At 30.3% G+C, this 25097-nt stretch overlaps 1 long non-coding RNA gene across 1 annotated transcript in view; it reads left to right on the top strand.

Annotated features, from left to right (window-relative positions):
- The first annotated feature begins 3358 nt into the window (after positions 1–3358).
- The window catches only part of LOC142325946 (uncharacterized), a 106298-nt gene continuing 84559 nt past the window's right edge, over positions 3359–25097 (top strand). Inside the window, exons 1-2 of the long non-coding RNA XR_012756629.1 lie at positions 3359–3464; positions 12250–12414. This is a non-coding gene — a long non-coding RNA (uncharacterized LOC142325946). The remainder of the gene's footprint in view (positions 3465–12249; positions 12415–25097) is intronic.

Raw genomic sequence — 25097 nt, forward strand, 5'->3', positions numbered from 1 at the left:
GTTATAATTAGCCTAAAATATAGTTTTATATTTTATACTAAATAAATACTATAAAGTGTTTAATAAAATGTTTTATAAATTAGTATTACAGTCCAGTTGAAATTCTATAACTTACATAAATCGTTTAACTAATGTTTGTATCAGTAAGTAACAAAAGTAGCTATGTCCACAAGTGAGTAACAAACGCGTCTAAACACTTATTTATCAAATAATTAGTGAAATTTCCTATGTCCATTTTATGTATTGATTATGTTTGACTCAGTTAAAGTATTTCTAATCAGTTAATCATCATACTGTAAAGTAAAAATGAAAAAAATATATTTGACCATTTTCCCAAAAAATGTTGGGGTGGACATGACTCGTTTTGAATTCAGCCCCCTCATATAATATTATTATTTTGTGTAATACATATTGAAATATATAATACACAATTTATTGTGTTCATTATTATGTATATTATACATCTCATTATATATTATTAATATTAGATAATATAAATTTCTGAAAGGTAAGGAAATGTGCAAACACCACCACGTAACGGTTTAGTATAGCTCTTTAATAATGCTAATATTTACATGCCAACTTTTAATACTGTTTGAAGCGAAAGAATCCTTTTTTAATGATAATAAATATTAGTTTAATTAGAATATGGTTCAGTTACAATTCATACCAGTTGCGTTATTGAATTTATAAAAATTTTTGTAGGTTTTAATGATTAATTACATGTTTTTAAATTAATTAAATAGTAGTTGGTGAATTATATTTTTTTCACGGTAAGTAATTATAGCTAGAAGTATCTGTTAAGAATTTCAGTTAATAAAAATCGAATTCAAAAGATAATATAATTAAAAAACTTGAAGTTTTATAGATTTTCAAGGTACATTTTCAAAGCTTTTATGCAGTTTTAACGAAGTTATTCAGAGATTTTATAATAAATAGTTTTAAATGAAATAATTATGATAATTAGTTTTAAATAACATGATTCGTATTTTAATTGACTTTTTTTTGTTTAAATTCATATAAAAATGATAAATTTGTATTTATTCTACTTCTTTACAAATTTTTGCAAAAAAAAGCGGGATCAGAAGTATCTTGCAAAAGTTTTTTTGAATTCTTCATAAATGAATACGAATACGCAGACATATCTTATTAATATGAGAACTGAAATGTGAAATTGAGAACGAAAGAAACGTATCATTAGAAAAAAAAATCTGTGGACACCACATGACTTCCTTGACGCCTATTAAATTACATAGACAAATTTTTTAAAGTATATAATATTTTATTTCACTGGTAACTTCTGATTTTTTTTATTGTTTTTATTATTGAATTTTTATTTATTGTACCTTTTTTACAACCACAGGTTAATAATTATTAATAAATCAATATATTTAAATTTAAAAAAAAATTAAAAAAGTAAATGAAGTTGAATTCGAACCGATGTGCCTTCTCCTTGTAAGATCAAAATTTTCATTAATTAAAATGTTATTTGGGTATTACCAAAATAAACCAAAGAACCAATATAAATAAGTACAACTTATGATAGATATATCGATGAAAAGCTCTCAGTGAGGTGTTAAAACAATTAAAAAAAAGTCTAAACTACAGTTAAAAAAATGGCGGTATTGGCGGCGACGGTCGGAACTAACTAATGTAATTTCACAACTTACATAGAATAAATTTATTTTGTATGGTCGGCAGACTCGTGTAGCCGCAAGGATTAACGCACCAGGTACCGAATCGACCGGGCGATCCAATTCGAGACTCAGCCAAACCGAATTACTTTTTTAAACTTTAAATATAATTCATTTATTTAATTCTACCTCTCAACTTTTATATTACAACATAACAGTAGACTACAACAGCATTTTTTGGGGTGGAGATGCGATTTTTCAAATATTGTTATTTTTTAATTGTTAACAAATGTGCCAAAGAAAAAATATGACCTTAATTACGCGAAATCTCGAGAATACTGAGGGTGACGTTGGTCTATAGTCTCACCCCCTTACCTTTTACATTGAAAATTCAATGGCATCAATGTCTCATATATAGAAGTATTCTGACCAAGTTTGGTCAAAATCGGTCCAGTAATTCTGAAACTATAAGGTGATTTAGAAGCCACCACCGAACACATTTACATACGAACATTAACATCTGGAAAATTTCCATCCGGATTTTTGCTCCTTAGGTGGCAAAACGTAAAGATGCGGTGAAAACGCATATGCCTAAATTGGACCGATTACAATACTTTCCCTTCTATAACTATACCTCTGCTATAGCGCTATTTAGACGGGAAAGTAAATTTAATTTCTTCAATCTAACAATACCTCTATCTTTAATTAGAATGTAGATTGTATTTTTAATTTAAATTAGAATCTCCAGCGAATAAATTAAATTAAGTCTAAAAACATTTAAACTATATGTTTAGTGAAACATACTTCTGACATACTTGATTAAATTTACGTTTATATATGAATTGTTAGATTGTAATGATATGATGTAGCGGTCAAAACAGCTTTTTGCTTTTAGACGGTTTATAACTTTGAAATGATTACTTTGTTAACAAAGGTAAATGCAGAAACTATGTTTTTGATTAGAACAATTTAAATTATATTAATTTTATAATAGTAGCAATTTTTTACAATAAAATGGAAGTGATATGTAACACTGGAAAGAAAACTGATTTTGATGTTAAACTTTTTTTTGATGGATTTGTGATATGCTTGCTTAACCATTGTTATTATTAATTATTACTGTTATCTTTAAAATATACTAGTTCTATCTTAGTCGAAAATTCTAAAAAAAAAAAAATATCAGACACTAGCTAACACACGGACACACAGTTATACGTACTTATAGTGAATGTTTTTATATAAAAGGAGTTAAATAATCCTAAAAAAAAAAAATAGTTTTAATAAATTATAAAAATTTGTTTCATTTTGAAATTAACAAATGAAAAAAAAATTAAATGTGGAAGAGTTAATGAAGTAAATTATTGACGAATTAATATTTAAATTAAAAAAAAAAATACAAAAAACAAAAAAATTACAAAAATGTATTTGATTACATATTCAAAATTATTTTTTAAAAAAGATTTTATTTAACTAATATTAATAAAAAAGGAAAAAAAATTACACTGAACAACTTAAAATGTTTTGACACATCTTTTTTTTTATTTGTGTAGTTTAAAAGCTATACAACAAAATTTACATAGAATTGTGTTCCTTTGTCTGCGATGGTTGTTTATTAGTATGACTAACCGATGACGTCATTTCATCGAACAAAGCGATACTGTGTTGAGACGACCGAGTATACCGATTATACGCGGAAAGTCACGAACTGATCAGTACATGTCTTGAAACGAACAGCTACGTATTTCATAATTAACTGATGCTTGTGTTAGTAGTAAATGTTATACAAATAAATTTGAATACTACGAAATGAGCTTATCTGCATTATAATAGGTAATATATATTTTATTAATTAATATAATATTAATATTACATTTTTCTATTTATAAAAATTGTTATTTTTATAGAACTAACAACAAAATAGTTTTGTTAACAATATTATATAACTAGTAAAAAACTTCCATTGATAATTATTTCTTTTCTAGAGGTATAATAAATTAATAATTGACACAGAAATTAATTAATTGAGGTAGCAATAATTGACGTACGAGCAGTTATCCTACAATCAGTTTTGTTGTATCGTAAAACATTTTAACTAAAACTAAACATAACCTTTTAAATATTGAAAACTTGCGTAGTACAGTATATGCTTTACAAATAACGTCAGTAAACACTTGGTCGAAATATAATAGAGTATATCATCTTTTAATATATGGTACCTGATGCATATTTCACTTATACAGAGTTCGTCAGTAAAGCGGAAAGTTTAAAAACTCCTGTATTTAAATAAGTTTTTATTTTAAAATTGTTATTAAGATAATTATTATTATATTTTCTACGAACACTACGATTTCTATGTTCAGTACTGTTTACCTTCCTTAGCCTCATTCTTTTATTAGTGTTGACTCGTTTCGGAACAATTTCATTGTCAAAATTATTGTACTATTACTATTTTTATTTTAACATCAATGTTTTTACAGTTTTATGTTAAGTAATGTACATGATATTTTATTTATTTTTTTAAAAATAACTGTGAACAGGTGGAATCCGTTACGATCTAAACACTGTTGTAGTCTTAGTCAACATTTTTTTTATTACTCGCCGTAACATGGCCGGTGTAATACGTGCAACTTCTTACATTTTAAATTTCAGTTCCGCTTACTTTTGTGGATGCTTGATATACACTTTATTCTTGAGCAAACCTCAAAGAAAAAGTCGCAAGCGAACAAAACAGGAAATCTAGCCGGTCAAACACGGTCCCAATTTTTGATTATGATGTGGTTCGGATTGAATTCTCCCGAAGCAATAATTGACGTAAACAGTATGATTTGTAGCACTGTCTTGTTAGAACCACGTTATTTGTGGAAGTCGAACTAATTCTTGCCTCTAAAAACTTTGTAACTATGCTTGTGTAACGCGCTGCATTAAGTAGTTGTAGCGTTTCCTCGATCGTTTTGATAAATGAATATTCCAATAATGTCAGTTGACGCAAGTACGCATTGTTACATTTGGATTTAAGCAACTGTTTCTCATGTAATTTAAGGAAGCTATTACTGTTAATGAAAAGAATAATAAAATCCAGTTAAAAGAATAAAAAATAAAGGAGCCTCTAACTACCTTTCAAGTGAAAATCACTTTATTTTTATTTATATATTTAAAAAAAAAACAATAAATTTTCAATGTATAAATAAAAAAATTTGTATAAATGTCCAGAGAAATAAATTATAGTAATATTTTCAATGTTAAGCTTTATAATTAAGCTACCTGAACAAAAAAAAAATATATGTATATCCTAAAAATATTTAAAGTATACCTATCAAAAAAAAACAAAAAACGAGTCACCTTAAAAATTCTAGTAAACCCCCAACTACGTATTCAGCGCCCTAATGTCATCGACTGTTTTCCTTATTTACAAAGGTATTAATGTCAAATGTAGCCGCCGTACAATCTGCTCAAATTGACATCAACATACGATGAATCACCATCCATACGAAGTTTTCATCACCATCCAAATACTGCAACATTTCCTGACAAAAATTAATATGTGTTACCAAATCAACATTTTTTAATTACAATTTGAATTTTATTAGGGTGTAAACTTAAATTCTTACGTAATATTTGATGGATCGATTGTTCACTAATATTCAATGCTAATGCATGTTTAATTGCAGATTATTTTGATCTACGTGTTATGGCAGTTCCAACTCTATTAATGTTTTCTCGCGTTCAAACACTTTTTGCTGCTTCTTTTTGTTTTATTTAATGTGGACCCAATTTCCGCAATTTTTTTAGCCCATTAAAAATGAAAAATAAATACGTCTGTCTCTATTGAAAAAAAAAGAAATAAGTGAATATGAGAAAAACGTGTTACCATAGCGTTTTTTTGTTTTTCGCTACTTTACATGAAATTCAAGAGTTCTTTAAATACCCGTAAGTAGTAATACAAACTTATCTCAAATTTGACCTGACGCGTATTTGCATATATACTTCCAACATTTATTAAAGTAGTAAACAAAAAGGAATTCAAACCTCATGTATGATGTAATCGCTTATTAATATTGCCTATATTTTCTTTCTATTTTTCCGCCCATCTCAGTGGCAGACTAGCATTGATTGTAGAATTCTTGAAGAAAGATTTTGGATTCGAATCTAGATTAAAGCAATTTTTATACATTGCATAAAACTGCTACCATCATTAAAAAAATTTAGACATTAACTGTAATTATTGTTAGTCTCTCTTTTCATCAGTATGAATAATTATCATTATTTCTTTTTTTAACAAAAGCGTTCTACAAAAAAGAAATACTACTTCCAACTCACCTAAATTTTATGTTTATCGATTTCGGAAATTATTTTTTATTTTATTTTGAACAGAAAGTCTTTATAGTAGTCTCATAAGTTTTCACAGATCATTTAAGTTGAAGATGGTTAAAACGGAAAAAATACATTGCCTATATAAACGAATTCCAGGTATTTTTTCTATTACAATTGTTTAGTGTAAAAATTATTTTATCGTAATATACATCCAAACATCATTCTAACATTAAAAATTTTTCACGCAGAAATTCTAGAAAATTAGTTATTAAAGTTGGATAAAAATAAAAATACAAATTTTTGCATCCCAGATAACACTGGCTCTCTCATTGTAGCAGTCTCTTGAAGCATTTCTTTTATTGTTGTCAAGATCCTTTAGCATTGCATTTTCAGTTTTTAAGTACATTTTTTTATTATGAAAATCTAACTACGAAGCTAATGGTTAACATACTTATTTTCAAACATATCATTTTTTTAGCTCTAACCAATTAGAAAGTAGAAAAAAAATTAATAAATATAAAATAAAGTAAAGCTGAGCAAATTAAATACCTAAAATAGACACTAAAAATTAATAAAATACTTTTTCTAGTTTTTAATAAATTTCAGCTTTTTTAATTTTGCGTCAATTGACGGTTACAAAATTATTAATAGTTGTGCGTTTTCAGTTTTACGCTGACTTCTCAAAGAAAAAAACTGGGAGAAAGTTCAATCTCTTATTTTCTTAAACTTTCCTTCTTTCAAATTTTTTTTATCATTTATGATAAAATTATTATTAGATTTTCGTATCGGAATGATATTTAACACAACGTAATTTTCATATCCAAGTATTTTTGAAATGAAATTCAAGAATATTATTTTAAAAATTAGGATAAAAAATAATAAATAATTTTTAAATTTCAAATTGTCGGTTCTCACGAGGAAAAACTCTTTTTGCGTAATTTCTATGATTTTTTAAATTAAGTTGCACATTTTTGTCTTTGTGTCTCTTTGTCCGATTGTCCATGGTGGAATACTCATGACGTACTTCTCATTCGTCGTTACCACACGTTTACTTATATCGCCGTCACCGCAAACGCGTCGAACTTGGGCTTAAGAGACTACTTTTTTATCGCTTGTTATCCGCCGAACAAGGCCTCGTAGAACTACTGACTCTCTCCACTGATATTTTACAGTATTTATAACTACTGACTCTCTCCGCTGATCCTTTATAGAACCAGTATCTGCATCATACCTTTAATTGTTGAAGCGTATTAATTTCCATCGTTCGGGCCTTACGTTTCTCCATAAATTGTTATTCTGGTCCGGTATCCCTTGTGGTCGAATTCTGGTTCGACAACAACTTTTGGAGGTGCTGTTGTCTGTAGTATTAAAAAGAAAAGATTGTTAAACTGACTTGTTACTCAGAGAGAAAAGTAGCTTTAGTTCCTACCGGATTCATTTTTTAATTATTATTCTTTCTTTCTTTCTAATTGGAAGAAATCCGTTACCCTGGACCGTTATGCTGGTCCTTTTCTTTTTTCCTGTTTAGCCTCCGGTAACTACCGTTTAGATAATACTTCAGAGGATGAATGAGGATGAAATGTATGAGTGTGAATAAAGTGTAGTGTTGTACATTCTCAGTTCGACCATACCTGAGATGTGTGGTTAATTGAAACCCAACCACCAAAGAACACCGGTATCCACGATCTAGTATTCAAGTCCGTGTAAAAATAGCTGGCTTTACTAGGATTTGAACGCTGGAACTCTCGACTTCCAAATCAGCTGATTTGGGAAGACGCGTTCACCACTAGACCAACCCGGTGGGTTGTTATACTGTTACAATACGTTTTTACGCATGCATATACAGAATGAATCACGTAGTGTTGCCGGTGCTTTCTGAGCTCATTCTGTTAGCGAAAATAATGAAAAAAGTTCATATAAACGTGGGTCCGGAAAATCTCCGTTAGCAAGTTACGGCTAAGGAAAGATTTCTCTCTAATTCCTGGACAAAGAATGAATTAAAAATCATATTGAAATTCTAGGAGCTGATTAAGATGTAAACTTGATGGTTTTTTATGGTTTTTGAATTGAAAAATTGAAAAAACAGGTTCCAGAATCATAAAAGCTCTGATAAATGACTAATAAATACGTAAAATTTATTATTATAACTTGTAGGGAATTTAACCTTTTCCATTTATTGGAAAAGAAGCCATTTTATTATTGGCTTTTTGTGGTTATATCCACAAAAGCGGATTTGCTCAGCGAGCTATTTACGATTAAATCGCTACCGTGTTCTGTGATGAACGAGCTATATACGGATATATACGCATTTCTACATTATACTTGATATAATAAATTGTGCTTTCTGAAATCACCAATAGAGGTAAACTTTGTCAGTTGAGTAAATAGTCAAAGTTTTTCTTACCTTGTAATCGATTATTATTAACTTTTGACAGTAATAAAAGAGGTATTTCGACTACACTGTTGATTGTGTGTTATTGTAGATAGAGTTTAGGTTATGTTGAAATGTTTATATTTTGTTTTGCGGGTGTTCTAATATGCTTTGCTATATTGTGACGTAACGTTTTTACAAATGGTGTGTTTCGGTTATCTTTTTTCAGTTTGATGTGATAGTCTCAATTTTGTTTACGGATAGACTATTTAATTTACATGTAAACTTGGTAGTTCATATATGATGCTCGCAAAGAAAAATTCATACATATGAAAAACACAAAATTAATCGGCTAATTTATTTCATTAGATCTAACTGCATGAAGTAATATTAAATGAACATAAAGCCAATACATATTGAAAGATTTCATTTATTTAATTAGGTTAGGACCCAAAATATTTAAATTCCATTTTTATGAATAACACGAGTCCAATTAATCCGTATATTTTTGTCAACACTCATCATGATGTAAATTGATTCTCATTTTTTTTTAAATATAAAATATTCTTCAAGGTAAAATACGTATTTACCTTGAAAAAAATATGCTCTGCATGACAAACATCATTATGCCTTGTAGCATGAGAAGGGTTAATTTTGAAAAAAATTGATGTAAAATAACCCGATAAAAAGCAAATACAAGTTCAAGAGATTTGATTGGTACTTACGTATTAACGCCACCGCAGCTACAGCATTATTTAAAATTAGTTATTTTATTGAGGATTTATTTTATTTAGTCTCTTTATTAATTTTAAGAAATGGTTATTAATATTTATTTATTTTATAAATATAATTTAACCTACGCTCGCTTCGCTCGTTAACCTTGACTAGTTAACACCGTAATTTTTTGAGTACTTATTTAATAAATTCAATAATTATTGTTATTTAAATAATAAATTGCATTATTACTGAATTTATTAAATAAATACTCAAAACATTACGGTGTTAATTAGGCAAGGTTAGCGAGTGAAGCGAGCGTAGGTTAAGTTTGGTTAAATTATATTTATAAAATAAATAAAGAGACTGTTTTGAATCTATGTTAAACTCTATATCGGCCCATTTTCCACCGAAATCCGATTGACTACTTTGTTTTTAAATAAAGCTGTAGTTGCGGTGGCTTTAATACGTAAGTACCATTTGATTTTATTACTAACACTTACCGTGTGAAATCGAAAGGTTAACACGTACAAAACATGTTTGCTTTATCTACGATCAATTTTTTATACAAAATGTTTAAATGTTTGTTTATAAAAAAATTGTTTATACAGATAATTTACACGAAAATAAAAATAAAATCCAAAAAAAATAATAAAATAAAAAAAACAGTACTAATATTATTCGAACAATAAAACTTTATGTTTCTTTTTTGTACACTAATATACTTATGTTTATCGCACTGCTTTTGGCATTATACCTCGCGTTTGACTGACAAATTTTCTTCAAGTTTGCCTCAAATCTAATTATATTTGGGGGATTGATCGTATTAAATTTTTTCAAAATTCGTTAAGAGAGGATATCGTGGAAATACCAATTTCGAATTTCTTCAGGAGCATTTATGAGAAAACTATTAAAACAAATTTGTTACTTTACAGCGCATATATAAATAACTCCACATTTTTCCCCAAAAATCAATCCCCTTCTTTTAAAATTGAAATACATGTTTTTTTTTTGTTTTTTTCTACATCTCCCTTACATCTAATATTAAAAAAAAATTCTTTTGAAAGTTTATACTTCATATATAGGCTATCAATAACTTCTACAATTTTTAAAATTATATACCCGGGACCTAAAATGGAGAAAAAAATTTTTCAGTTGAAAAGTTTTGCAAAGTACTCTATATAAATTCACCAGCGTAGTCAGGAAAGTCATACAATACTTTGCCAGCTTTTAGTTTGTTTTTTTTTTTATTATTAATCAATAGCGTGTCAGTTACACATCCTTGAATTGCAAATTATTTTTATGTTATAGTTGTAGATAATAAAGTTTTAATAATTTGTAACTTTAAAAACATGTATAATGTTACCTTTCATTAGTAAATAGAATTTTTTTTTAATATAAAAAAAATACATTTTAATTTATATTTCTTACTTTACATTAAATTATTAAAATGTTATTTTTATGACTAATTTAAAGTGAACTTGGTTTTACGTAAATTTTAATAAAGTTACGATGTCGGAAATTATGTTATTTTAATTGAACCTTAGTACGAGTTTACCGATAATATAGATAATCCAGTTTATTAACTTTGATTAATATTCGTAATATTATCTCTGTTTTAATTTCATTTGATAAGTTGCTTTCTAAATGGACTCGGCGGTCACTAATGGATGGCATGAGATAAGGTTCCCGTAGAATATCATACTAGGTCGATCTGTAGAACTAGATTAGGGGTTTCAGAATAATTGATAGGAGGGATGGTTTGTTTAGTTTGAACGGATAGGAGACGCTGAGAGGCATGATGGTGACCGATAAGAGGGGTTGGGGGGCGTCTATGTTCCTGTCACCGGTTGATTAACGCCTGGCCGCCGCAAAGCATTATGGTTATGTTATGTGACAATGGATTGTATACAACCGCCGGCACGTCAGATCTACTGTACTGCGTTAACCCTCTCGTCACCCGTACTCCATCACAGTCGTCCGACACCGACTAACGCTGCTCCTATACCAGTAACCGATTCAGTCGTAATGCAATCATCCCTTATTCCAAAATTACGTGTTGCTCATGTTTGTCAGTCATTCTCCTGTTTATTTATTAGCAGTGTTTGGTAAATTAATCGCAACTAGAGCTGCATTCTTTATTTTACGTAATAAGAAATATATAATAATATTTCTAATTAAATATTATTAAAAGTTGAAAAGAAATACGTTTAGATATATAAAAATTTATTAGATTAAAAGAATTAAAATATACTAAAAGAAATTGTATTAATATATTTTTTTTATCTAAACATTCAACTAGCTGTTCAGTGATTCATAAAATTCGCCACCGTTTTTATTTAAGTTGTTTGCTCTACCAATATTGACGTTATTTGAATAAATTTACGCTTAAAATTATCGTATAAGTTTATTTTTAAAAGAATCATTCAAATTGATCAGCAAAGATCGCTACAAACATATTACAGACAAATTTAGGTTTACAAATTATTTATCCTTTTCGTAAAATGTATTTAAAACCTTATCTAAGGAATAAAAAAAGAACCTGGCCTGAAAACATTAAGAAATCGTCTAAATTTTATAAATTATTTAATTTTTTACATACAAATTTCTAAATATTATTCAATTCTTTTTAAATTTATTTACCAGTAATAATAATAATAATGCAGAAAAACAAATATAGAATTTCACTGCATTTATAAAACAGAAATTTCAGTTTATTAATTACTAAATAAGTTATGTACCACCAAAAAAGATTTAATTACTAACCAATAATATTTGGTTTTTATCTTCAGTTTGATGAATGTAAAGGTATAAGTATCATAAAATACTAATTAGGTATTTTAATTTTTTTAGTTATATTTTAATTAATTATAATAAAATATTAATTAATAGAAACCAGAACTGTTTAGAGCCTAGAGCAATAAGTTAAAATAACAACTATACGAAAGAGTAATGGAAAATTTGTGTAAATAATTTAGGTGTTGGTTTCGAACTCTTGTCGAGTGCGGTTGAGTTCTACTACGCTCCGCGTTTCGTTACTATCACTGCGGTTTTTTATTATTATTTTCATTGTTGTTTAATTAATTAGTTGTTTTCGTTGTTCAGTTATGTTTTGTTAAATGTTTTTGTTCAGTTTATTTTAGAGGTTTTAGTTTATTTGTGGTGGACTTGCCGGGTAGCCATCTTGGTTAATTAGATTTATTTTTGTTTAACCTCCAGGTCCACCGTTACGTATTCCTTCAGAGGATGAGATGAACGATTTGTAGCGTGTGCCATGCCTGACGTGGATTCGAGCCCAGGACTTCCGGGTGAAAGGCCGAGACGCTACCACTTGCACTACGGAAGCCGGCAAGGTTAATTAGGTTACCGTATTTTTTTCAGAAGGTTAACTGTTTATTTTAATTATTATTTTGTAGTTTAAGGTGCTTATTTCTGCCTTTTGTTCTTAATTTCGTGTGTTTTGTGTGGTTATTATACATTTACTATAGTTTATTTGTTATAGTTTATTTGGTTGTGGAGCAATTATCCGTGCTATTGTATGGAATACCAGTGTGGCACAAAGTTTTGGATGCTGCAAGGAACCGACATCGGTTAGAGAGCGTGCAGAGGCGTATGGCTTTGACGATTTGCGCAGCTTATAGGACTGTTTCAACGGAGGCAGCTTTCCTCCTCGCAGGGTCACCTCCCATTGGATTGCTTGTCCAGATGCTTGTGAGACGTATTCGGGTGTGGACAGACAGGCCATATTTGACCTTTAACTGGAGAGGTGGCAAACACGATGGAACACCGCAACGACCGGAGTATGGACACTCGATTTATTTCGGACGTTAGGCCGTGGGTATTTAGGGGATTTGGTAAGCTCAGTTATGAGCTCACGCAGTGCTTGACGGGGCACGGTTGTTTCCGACAGCATTTATTCAATCGAAGAAGAGCGGATGACATCTCGTGCCCGTACTGCGGTGAGCCTGGCGATGCGGATCACGTGGTATTCCTCTGCTAGAGATGTGAAGCTTTGAGAAATACTTACGGTTTTTTGGGCTTTTTAACGCCTGATAATGTAGTCCAGAAGATGCTACAAGATGAGAGGACTCCAGTGTGATGGGTAGCATTATCCGTTTTAAGTGGTCAGAGGCGTATGGTAGTAGATCGGCGCGCAGGGATCGCCTGGGCGCCTATCTACTATCCTACGCCTACGCGCAGCACTGGGGCAATACGAGTAGATGGGGAAGGAATAACTTGGGCGAGGTGATAGTCTAGGACCCCTCAGCTAAAGGCGGATATCTGGTCTGCTGTTTGAGGTTTTTTCAGTCGGTGAAAGCCCGACACTACCGACTTGCGTGGGCAGACGGTGGCTGGCAGTGCTTTTCCCTCCTTCGACGAAAAAAACAATCGTTTGTGGAATGCCAGTCTGACTTGACGCATGTCGAGTTGATTTCTTCCGATTACACGCAAAGCTTTCTCTGAGTTGTTCCACAGCAGCTTCAGGGACGTGTGGGCGTCTTAATAATTTTTTTATGTTTAACGGAATAACCTGTCTCAACGAAGGTTTGTTGCCAAGAGTAAATTCTGTGCCTACTAGGAAGCTTCTTATCGTACTCTCTACAAAAATTACATTGAACTGCAGTTGCTGACAGCAAATCGTGAAACCAAAACACACAGCGACCAAGTTTTCCACCAGTAAATATATCCATTTTTAACAACACTTATGATAGCCCTGTTGGCCAAATTCGGTACTAATGAATTTCATGAATCATAACTTAAGTTAAAATTAAATAAAAGACAAAATACGTAACTTATTTAATAGGATCAATTTTAATTTTTGACGTAAACGTAGACAATCCAGACAAGATAATAAGAATATTTCGAGATATATATATATACTTATACTGAAATCCGTTATATATGTGTGTGTGTGTGTGTGTGTGTGTGTGTGTGTTACATATATTCGATTTATTTAATTAAATACATTAGATAAATAACATACTGTTATGAAATGAAATTATTATTATGAAGATACTTAAATTCCGGGTTTCTAATTAATACAAAAATAAATTAACATATCTATCTTAATAAATGAAAAATAAATTTACAGTATTTGTAAAATATAAATTTTCATTTATTAATTTCTAAATAAGTTATGTACTACAAATAAAATTTAATTAATTAAAGCTGACCAGTAGCATTTGGTTTTTATCCTTATTTTGATGATTATAAAGTATCTTAAAATATTTACAATTATTATTAAATAACCCTTTTATGAGACATTTCCTTATATTTCTAAGAAAAATTTTTATTTATTATTATTATAATTAATTTTTTTATAAATGAACGTTAAAAGTAAAAATCAGTCATCTTTATATAAATATCAATACACGTTTGATTTTTTTAAAAAAAGATAATACTTATTTTTATCCTGCATCTGATTTGTATAAATACTAGTAGTAAAAAAAATATATATGTTTTCTTTAGCCTCTCTGTAAGAAAATTATGAACGAAGATTAATTTAAATACGATAATCTTTAAAGAACTTTTTTTTATAAATGGACATTGAATCATTCATGAATAAAATTAAAAGAAATGAAAAGAAGTAAAGGGGCAGTTAGTAATACAGTTTATCTTCAAGTACACTTCAAAATAGCGGAGAGAACTGGACCAGTTAAATTAAATTAAAGGATAAAAAGGAGCTTTTAGATTTTTTATCCTAACATACTTTTGAATGTAATCCAGAGTTACACGTATATTCAATTTTATTTGTATTATAGCTAAGACATCTAGATAGATAACGGTTGTGTATTGTAATAAAAAAAAAAATATATTTCTATCATCTTTCTAGTTAAAAGAAGTATATGTACATTTTAGCTTTAAGAATTGTATAAAAAAGGAAGTTCTTTCTTTTTCTATTTGTTAGGTGATTATTTTAACACTTAAAGCTTATTCTATTGAATTTTGGGTAACCAGTGTATTGTCTTGAAAATCAGGAATTTTCATGCAAATATCACATAAATATGAATGGTTTTTTTTTTAATTTTTTTATTTATATACTGTGTATCATATGTTGAAATTCATAAATGAAAATGCTAAAGTGATTTATTGTTATAAAATAATAAACCATTTAGGAATTAAAATTAAATTATAAAAGACGAAAAGATGTTCTAAATAAAATAAAATACGTCTACATTAAAGAAAGAAAGAAACCAGATACATTTTATATGACAAAACCTCTCATTATAGATACAGCTATAGTATGGGTAATTAAAAAATAAACTTGTGTTTGTGATGTTACGTCTTCATAAAAAAAATTAGAAAAAAGGTATTATAGTTTTTTTAAAAAAATATTGAAACCGTTAAAAAACTTTTCAAAAGTTAAACGTGAAGAAATGCAATCTAGCAAATGTTTGTAATTCGAAACGATCTATTTTTGTGTATGAGACCATTACACTTTAAGCATTCTAACAGGGTCAGCTCAGAAATATTAAATGGAAAGGATAGAATAGTGACTTTATTTTAAAAAGCAATAAAAAAAATTTGCCTATGATAACCCTGACCAAACTGCCTGCCATTTAATGTTGTAAAAGTGGCTTACAGAACCGTAAGTAATGATCTAATAACAGAAGAAATCGTTTTGAGGTTGAATCATTTGATAAACTTTATTTTTCTCTTTTTTCTTTTAGTTAAAAGGCAAGTTATTTGATCGTTTCGAGGCAAAAGCATCTACTAAATATCATTTTTTATGGATAACTATTGAAAAGTTATTTAAGGATTGTCATACTTTGTTAGCACTCTATATATATCTTGTCACCGAATGACTTCGACGGCACGTGGCATCTTAGAATCTTTTGTCAGCCCTATAAAGGTTGTTTGCAATTTTTTAGTGGTAGCCCTGAGGAGGGCTTTTGAGTCGCTGGTCTCCGGCGAAGTCGGGAAGTTACAACTCGTCCACGTCCACTGGATTTTGACCGAGCTTTACTTCAGTGTCAGTTGAGTCCCCACTTCAGCGTCCGCTTAGTGGCGACCTCCAGAGCCCCGTAGTATCGGGTCGGCGTTGGTCGTCTTTCAGGGCGGTTCTTTCCTCCCCGAGCGATGATCATCCGACTCCGTCTTCACCGCTACGCCTCCTGCGCTAGCGAGCCAGCCCAGCGAGCTGTTCCGGCGGGTATGCTGGCATCCACATCGAGCTCCTACGTTGGGCCGCGAAAGAGACTTCATTCTTCTTCTTCTTGATTTGCTTTTAATACTGGTCCGCGAGAGCGAGCCACTTTCGCTTTGTCATGCCCTGCTTATAAAGTCGCCTGCGAGTGGTAGGGCCACAGCGTTGCTGTGGTCGGAATGTTGCGCGGACAGTTGGCTTGGTGGAGAGGAACGCGTGTGCAGGTGCGTAAATGGACTGCAAGTTTCCCCGACATTTACCGTTGTTTTTTCCATCGTAGCAGTTTAACGGCTGATTAGATGTATGACCCCGCTTTGGGAATTCTTACGTCACCGGGCGTGTCACAGACTTTATAAATATATTATATATGTATATATATATATATATATATATATATATATATAATATATTAATATTATTACATATTAATACACAATATTAATACATAAGAACTACAAATATTAATAATAATATTATTATTATTATTATTATTTGTAGTTCTTATGTATGTGCATTTGTAAAAATTTGCTGGAAAATACGTTTTTTTTGCCTTTTTTGACATACAATTTCCATGTTCTATAACTTCGACAAACAATGTTGTAAAATATATTGTTAACATAAACTCAGTACTATCTTAACATTTCGATGAGGTTTTATATATAATTTGTTTTTTTCAAATTAACTCTGTTTTAGTAAGCATTATCTTTATTTTTAGATGAAATTTTATGCAACAGTTTATGCACATAACAATTTACGAAAATAAATAATTTTTACACGATTGCCCAAAATGGAGTAAAGTTTTTATAGTGTGTGTATGTTTGTTCCACCGTAGCAGCTCAACAGCCGAACCGTAGTAGATGTATGACCCCGCGTTGGAATCCTTACATTACGGGGAGTAATATAAGTTATACAAATATATATATATATATATATATATATATATATATGTGTACATTTAATTATAACTAGGCCAAAAAGAATCATATATACGATTCTAAGTGTGTAGTTGATGATACCTTCAGTATCGATGTATTTGTATCGAAAATAGTTATGTTTTAAGATGTGCTACGATATTGAATGAATGATTTACGGTAGTATATTTTATTTTTTTATTAATTTTATTATTACTGTTGGTATTTATTTTTTATGAACATGTAAGTTAAAATCTTACGATTATTTAACGAGCAGTATGTTTAGAAGTCGAGAGTTCCAGCGTTCAAGTCCTAGTAAAGGTAGTAGTTACTTTTATATGGATTTTAATACTAGATCATCGATACCGGTGTTCTTTGGTGGTTGGGTTTCAATTAATCAAGCATCTCAGGGATGTCGAACTGAGACTAAACTACACTTCATTTACACTCATACATATCATCCTCATTCATTCAAGTTATACCTGAAAAGTAATTCCCGGAGGCTAAACAGTAAAAAAGAAAGAAAAGTATGTTTGATCTGTAAGCACGTTCTTTCTTCTTGTTCTTATTTGTTGGTGTTGCTTCTTCTTACTTATTGTGTATAAATATTTAAGAAAAAAAAATCATATGATTTTTGACGGGCAGTATGTTCGATCATGTAAGCATGTTTTTTATTGCCAAACATTATTTATAATCCCTTTCATTTATTTAATAACTCGCGTCTCATGTATGAGATACGAGGTTACCGAATCGTTCAGAATGAAGAATGAGATGCGAGTTATTAAAAAATGACTGGTTCATCTGGTAGATTTTTTCAAATCTATCATTTGATTGATCATACGATCAATTTTATTCATGTAACTAATGTTTTATACGACTGTCCAAAACAATTTTATTCATGTAACTAATGTTTTATACGACTGTCCAAAAAATGAGTGTAATTGTTATTGGGTATGTATTTATGTACGATTGTTTCACCGTAGCAGTTTAACGGCTGAACCGATTTTGATGTATGATCACGCGTTGGAATCCTTACGTTACCGGGAGTGTCATAGGCAATATAAACGTGTGTATATAGTATATGTTTAGATTTAAAAAATTTGAAATAAATAAATACACAAAATTGTCACTCGCATGCTCTTAAGTTATCCTATATTAAAGGGCGATATTTGATTTTTCAACAATGTTTTTTCGGCAATAGTGCTTTTTAATTTTTAATATTTCTCTTGTTGTTATGATACGAAAGAAATCCACAAATAATACACCCTAGTTGATAAAGAATTTTGTTTAGTGTAAATTGATACTAAGTTCTAAAATGAGGGATAAGTACTTTGCATTACTATGCATCTCTGTCATAATTTTTAGGATCAATGTAAAACCCTTTTTTATATTACGTAGTATTGATATGTGTTCGTGCATTCACTAAAAAATTCAATATACTGTTGTTTCTGACATTATGCATACCATTTAGTTTTTAATACTCTCATTAGGTTAAAACATAAGTAGTAATAATATCTTAACGGTATTGAGGTATTTTCAAAAAGTGTGCCTCCACTTGGGTCTCTGAATCTAGGAACAGCTATAAATGTTTCAAATGACGAATCAGACATTTATTTTTCATTTAGGAATAAAACTACGGTATTGACATTTCTCAACTAACTTCATTTTTCGAAATTACGACTAGCTTAATTTTTTTTTTAAAGATTAGCACCTACAGTTTTGGCAATTTTAGGTAGGACACGTAATTTTAACCAATTTTGGTTCTAGGATATTTTCTACTTAATGCAGCCGTTCAGTAGCTTCAGATTCTCAAAGCTGAAGTCCAATTTCACTTCAAAATATAATTTATTTCATCGTAATTTATTAGGTATTCCCCTTGTACAAACTGCACGTAAGTAGGTTAAACTGGAGGTAAGATGTAGATCTTAGCGGATATATTTGGGGAAAATATTCAGATACAAGAAAAAATGATGTTTCCTATTTGAAAATTATATAAAAGTTACGATTTAAATGTATAGCTGTCTATGTAATTTTTATGTGAGCTAAACTTGCCGTTTGATTAAGGTGCTTAAAAACAGAATAATACGATATTTTCTTGTTAAAAACAAAATCAGTTTTATTATACCACAAAATTTTACCATCCAAATTAACTATTTAATGTATTCTGTTATTAATGGGATAGATAAAACGTTTTACACATATTTTATAATAAAAAATTGGAAAAAGTCGACTTTTCACGCATTTTTTATCTTAAGGTTCCTTGATATTAAGCATAACGACATGCCGGCCTCCATGGTGCAAGTGGTAGCGTCAAGGCCTTTCATCAGGATGTCCCGAGTTCGAATCCCGGTCAGGAATGACATTTTCACTCGCGCTACAAATCATTCATCTCATCCTCTGAAGTAATACCCATCGGTGGTCCCGGAGGTTAAGCAAAAAAAAAAGAAAAGACAAAGACATATTTGTTACAATTTGTCATAACTATTCCTTCTCAAACTGGAATTCTGTATTTTTCTTAGACGGAGGAATAGTATATTACGATGAAGGGAAGTTTCTATCGCTAATACGTTTTTACCGTCCATTACTGATGCGACCTACTTTTGACGTCATTTTAAATTTGGTTCAACGGCTACACGATAAGTACAACACTTTTACATTTTACACAAATGTATGATTCTCAGGTTGTTTTCTAATTATTATAATGCAACCGTGTCCTTTTTAACCGACTTTAAAAAAGGACGTTATCAATTTGATCGTATTTTTTTTTAAATGTACATTACGCAATATGTCCGACGTTAGTAAACCGATTTTGATAATTTTTTTTAATCGAAAGAGTATACATTCGGGATGGTCTCGTATTTAAACCAAATCCGATTATAATCTTAGGAAAAATACCAAAAAAAAATTGAACGGCTCTACACTTTTAGCTGCTGATTGCTCGCAGAATACAAAAAGTTAAATAAAATAATTTATAAAAAATAAAAATAAAAACCGACTTCAACAAATAATAGTATTAACAAGTTACAAATAATTAATTTTTATTTATTAACTAAAGTAAAAGTATTTAAAACAAATAACTCTTCTTCAGTTCGGTGCCAGCGCCAACACAAATTAAACATAAAATTACGTAAAGTTAGTACCTCAACCGACCGCTAGGCGGCTAAACGGGATTCCCGCATGAAAAATGGGAACTCAACAGAATATAAAAGAAAGCATGTCACGATCACACCTCATCTTGAGTTCGCTTAGGCATATTACTTGGTGATAATATATATATACCTAAGCATCTATAAAGAATTCTTATATCATTTTTTTTTCTTCTCATATTTTATAGTTGTATTATTTTTTTGTAGATCTCATTTTGTAGTAGTAAAACTATTACCAATTTTGCATTGTTTGAAGTAGGATTTGTATTGTATAGATTATAAGTTTTTTTGGGGGATTAATTTCTATTGGCTGGCACCAACTTCAAGATCAGTTATTTGCTGTAAATATTATTACTTAATAAATAGAAATACAATTATTTGTAACATTTTAGTACTAACATTTTTTTGAAGTCGGTTTTTATTCTTATTTTTTTAATTATTTTATTAGCACAAAGTTAAACAGTTAATCTTCGTTAATTTTGAATAATATCATTTAATTTTTGTCCCATCTCATAATTTATTTATATAAAAATTTGAACAAAAGATGGATAAGATAGAAGTACCTCATCAATAATTAGTTAATATTTCGTGTCCCAAAAACAGCGATTACAATGTTATTGACACAGTAACACTACCGGCTGTCCGAAAAAACTCCGCGGTTTTATATTAAATTTACTTCATTAGTACAAATACTTATAAGTACTAAGTCTTGAGTTTTTTACTTCTTAATGATACTCAGTAAGAGCACCATTAACAGCCCTGCAGGCTTCCAACCGATAAGCCACTTCATTCCACACTCTTGCGAAAATGTCTGCAGGAATCGTTTTTAGGGGTACTGTTATTTTCTACTGCAGGGAATCACATGACTGGATCTTTTTTTTGGGATACGATGTCATTAACGTAGCCCCAAAAAAAGAAATCAATCTGTATCAAGTCGGGACTTCACAGAGGCCAAGCGATAGGAGGCTAGCCACCGGGCTGGTCTAGTGATGAAATCGATATCATAAATCAGCTGATTAGAAGAAAATCAGCTGAAGTCGAGAGTTCTAAGATTCAGATCCAAATAAAGCCATTTACTTTAATACGGGTTTGAATATTAGATCGTGGGTAACGGGGTTCTTTGGTGGTCGGGTTTCAATAAACTACAAAAATAATGAGTGGTCGACCTGAGACTGTACAAGACTACACTTCATATACATTCATTCATATTAACCTCATTCATCCTCTGAAGTAATATTTTACGGTAGTTCCGGAGTCTAAAAGAGAAAAAAGAAAAGCGATAGGAGCTTACTCTGCCTATCAAGCCTTCTGTGAATCTGTCGTTGAGCGCAGTCCGCACAATTTCTTCATCACGTTGTGGGGGTTCTATCTTATTGGAGAATTAGGCCCTACATATTTTCAATCTGTGAAAACGTAAAGTTTTCTAACATGTTCGAGTAAACTACACCCGGAATAGTCTGTTTATGAAATAACATTTGCCCAAAAGTTATGCATGTACCGCACCAGACATTCACTTTCAAACAGTTGCAGTTTATAAGCACGAAATATCAATCATTTGCAAACAACATCGTGGATAATGATTTTAGGAATGTTTAATTGATGATTAACACTATGAACTGAAGGTTTTCGAGTTCGTTGGAAAGCCGGTAGAATTCTTTCTGTGTTTTCGGCATTTGTTTTAGACGTATCTGGTGAGAGCCCTTTCAAAACGCTTTCGGTTTCCAATATCACATCACTTACGTATCCTTTTGTCACTCGAAGAATTTCTTCGATTGCCTCGCGTACAATCTATTTGTACTACTGGCACTGATTTGGTTTCTGTGAACCTTTACACGTATTGTGTTCTCTCTTGTTACGACGCCATGGTACTGAATCCCAGGGTCGTATCAGTTTGGCCTGTGCAACAGTCTAACGCAAATCCTATCTGATGGAGAATGTGTAACCTAAAACATAATTTTGTCGCTTTAAGATTAAGATTACGCATAAAACATAAATGAGTGCTGCAAAATAAAAACTACACTCGTTCTTGAAACCGTATAGTTTTTTCGAACACCCGGTATATTTGGCATCGGCTAAATCTTTCACAACCAAGTTAAGATCAATAACTACGTTTTGTACTTTATTTCACATTATTAAAATTCACTTTTATTTTTAACTGAATTCTATAAATTCAGCACAAAAGGAGTGTGATTTTGTTCAAAGTTTATAAAAGTAAAAAAATGCGAGTTATTTTTGAAATATTAAAAAAAAATAATAATTTTTAATTTCTACTTTATGTAAAAATAACTGTAAACTGAAAAGAGTGAAGCTTAGATAATTTCAATCGAAATCAGAAACTAAGAAGATATTTTACAGGTCATCCTTTTGAAAAATTCAAACAATTTTAGGTAGATTTCATAAGAAAGCTACTTTTTGTAATCGGTACCATGATTTAACTTACGGAAAATTTCGACATATATTCGCATTTCACATCCTCCAGACGCCAAAACCACCGTCAGTTGAAAAGTTTATGTATATTTCACTTTTTTGTGGACACGTTAACTGCCGTAATTTTCCGCCAATCACTTTCGAATTGTTCCTTAAAAATAACTTTTCCCAAAATCTCGGTTAAGTACGTTAACGGCCAAAATTGGACAATGGGGATGGAAATGGGAGGGCTTTTTAAAAAAAAAACAAAATATCGGTATAACTTTCTTATTAAGTAAAATATCGAATTCATTTAAATTTTCTACTATTCTTTGGATAAGGGCCTGAAACTTATGTAAGTAAAATTTTTTATATCACCACCATTGGCCCAGGGGGTGAAAAAATAGGACTTTGAACACAAAAAAAAATCATAACTCCCTTAATAGGCACAGTATCGAATCAGTTTAAAGTTGTTGTTAGTCCTTTAAACATTACCTAAAACTTTTGTGTGAAACAATTTTTATATGACCAACCCTTACGGCAAGGGATGGCCCAAATGTTGCTGGAATTGTAAGAAGGTGGGGTTTGTCGTATGCTAAACATGCAACCATTGTCGTATTGCGTAAATTTTAAGTTTTTCTTAACTTTAAGGTGGAAATCGTTTTTATGCCCTACTTAACACCGGTGAAATCTACCTCTGCGTTCCGGCGTGCTGAAAGGGATTTTATTTTTTAAACACAACTAGAAATATTCTTAAATATTGTTACTTAAATATTTTGTATTTACTTATTAATTATTAGTAATCAGATCTGATTGTTGGCATTAATCTTGGGATTTATTTTTTACCTAAAATTACATCTCGTTAAAATATGTGAATAACATATATATAAGTGTGGTGGGTGTGTGCGCGCGCTAGCGCGCGCAAACATAGTTGTAATTTGCTATTAAATGTTTGTAATTTAATATGATCTAATGAAGCAGAAATCTCTGCAAGCAGTTCATGTGAAGAAAAGAGAAAGTAATCCTAATATTCAGCAGTTTTGTGTTCATACATATATGTTAATTCCTCACTATCTACTATTTATGATTAATTAAAAAGCGAATGAGCCACCTAGTTTTAGATTACATTTTTTTTAAACACTTAACATTTTGTAATTCAGATTATTTTTCTGTTACCTTTGTTATCTGTTTTCTTTATTTTTCTTAACTAATTGCTTCATTCGTGTCATGAGAGGTGATGCATATTATTAGTATTAAATTTGACGTGGGCTATCTTTGGATGCTTTCCTGACACGTAACTCTTAGCCAAAAATTTTACTTATGATAGCGATTTTTTTGGTAACTGATTGTAAAAAGAAATTTCTCAAAAAAAAAAAAATATTGGGTATTTATGTCGTAGGCAGTCTCTACCTCTGTAGTTAATTAGTGGCTTAGACTTAGTGACTTAGATGGCGCCACTGATACGGTTTATTCAAGTAAGAAAATAAATACAAAAAAATAATGAATAAATGGAATTATTTTTATTTAATTAATAACGAAATTATAAATATAAAGTAATCAAATTTAACCTACTCTTGCTATTTAAGGTTAGCGAGCGAAGCAAACATTAAGTTACATTATATTTATAATTATAAACATATAAATACGAGCAAGATTAATTTATTCTTAAAATAGTCCATTTGTTCATTCTCTTTTATATTTATTTTCTTATTTCAATAAGGCGTTTCAGTGACGCCATCTAAGAACTAACTAACTGCACAGGTAGATGGCCTACTACATTAATAACAAAAATTATTTTTGTAACTTTTTATCGTAGTTATTTCTTTGTGTTTATTGATTTATGTTTAATTTATTATTTATATTAATCAGTCATTTACTTCTTTCAAATTGCTTTTCTTTCTGAATGAGCTATCTGTTTTTCTAAACGAGAAGACAAAAAATGTTATCTAAATCTGTTATTTATTTCATTAACAATAATTATAAAAGTATTTTTAAAATAAAATTAATTCATACAAAATATTTATTAAATTAAAATTTCTGATTTATTAATTTTAACTTGAAAAAAATTAGCTACTAGCTCTTAAATTAGTCCATTTATTCATTATTTTTTGTGTTTATTTTCTTTCTTAGCGTATTAGCGTTTCTTACTTAGCGTTTATTTTCTTAATATAGCGTATAAGTGGCGCCATCTACGTCACTAACTAAGTCTAAGCCACTAATTAACTACAGAGGTAGGTAGACTAACCCACCGGGTTGGTCTAGTGGTCAACGCGTCTTCCCAAATCAGCTGATTTGGAAGTCGAGAGTTCCAGCGTTAAAGTCCTAGTAAAGTTAGCTATTTTTACACAGATTTGAATACTAGATCGTAGATACTGGTGTTCTTTGGTGGTTGGGTTTTAATTAACCACACATCTCAGGAATGGTCGAACTGAGAATGTACAAGATTCTACACTTCAT

Source organism: Lycorma delicatula, chromosome 6 (genome assembly GCF_047948215.1).
Source record: "Lycorma delicatula isolate Av1 chromosome 6, ASM4794821v1, whole genome shotgun sequence".
Taxonomy (NCBI): Eukaryota; Metazoa; Arthropoda; class Insecta; order Hemiptera; family Fulgoridae; genus Lycorma; species Lycorma delicatula.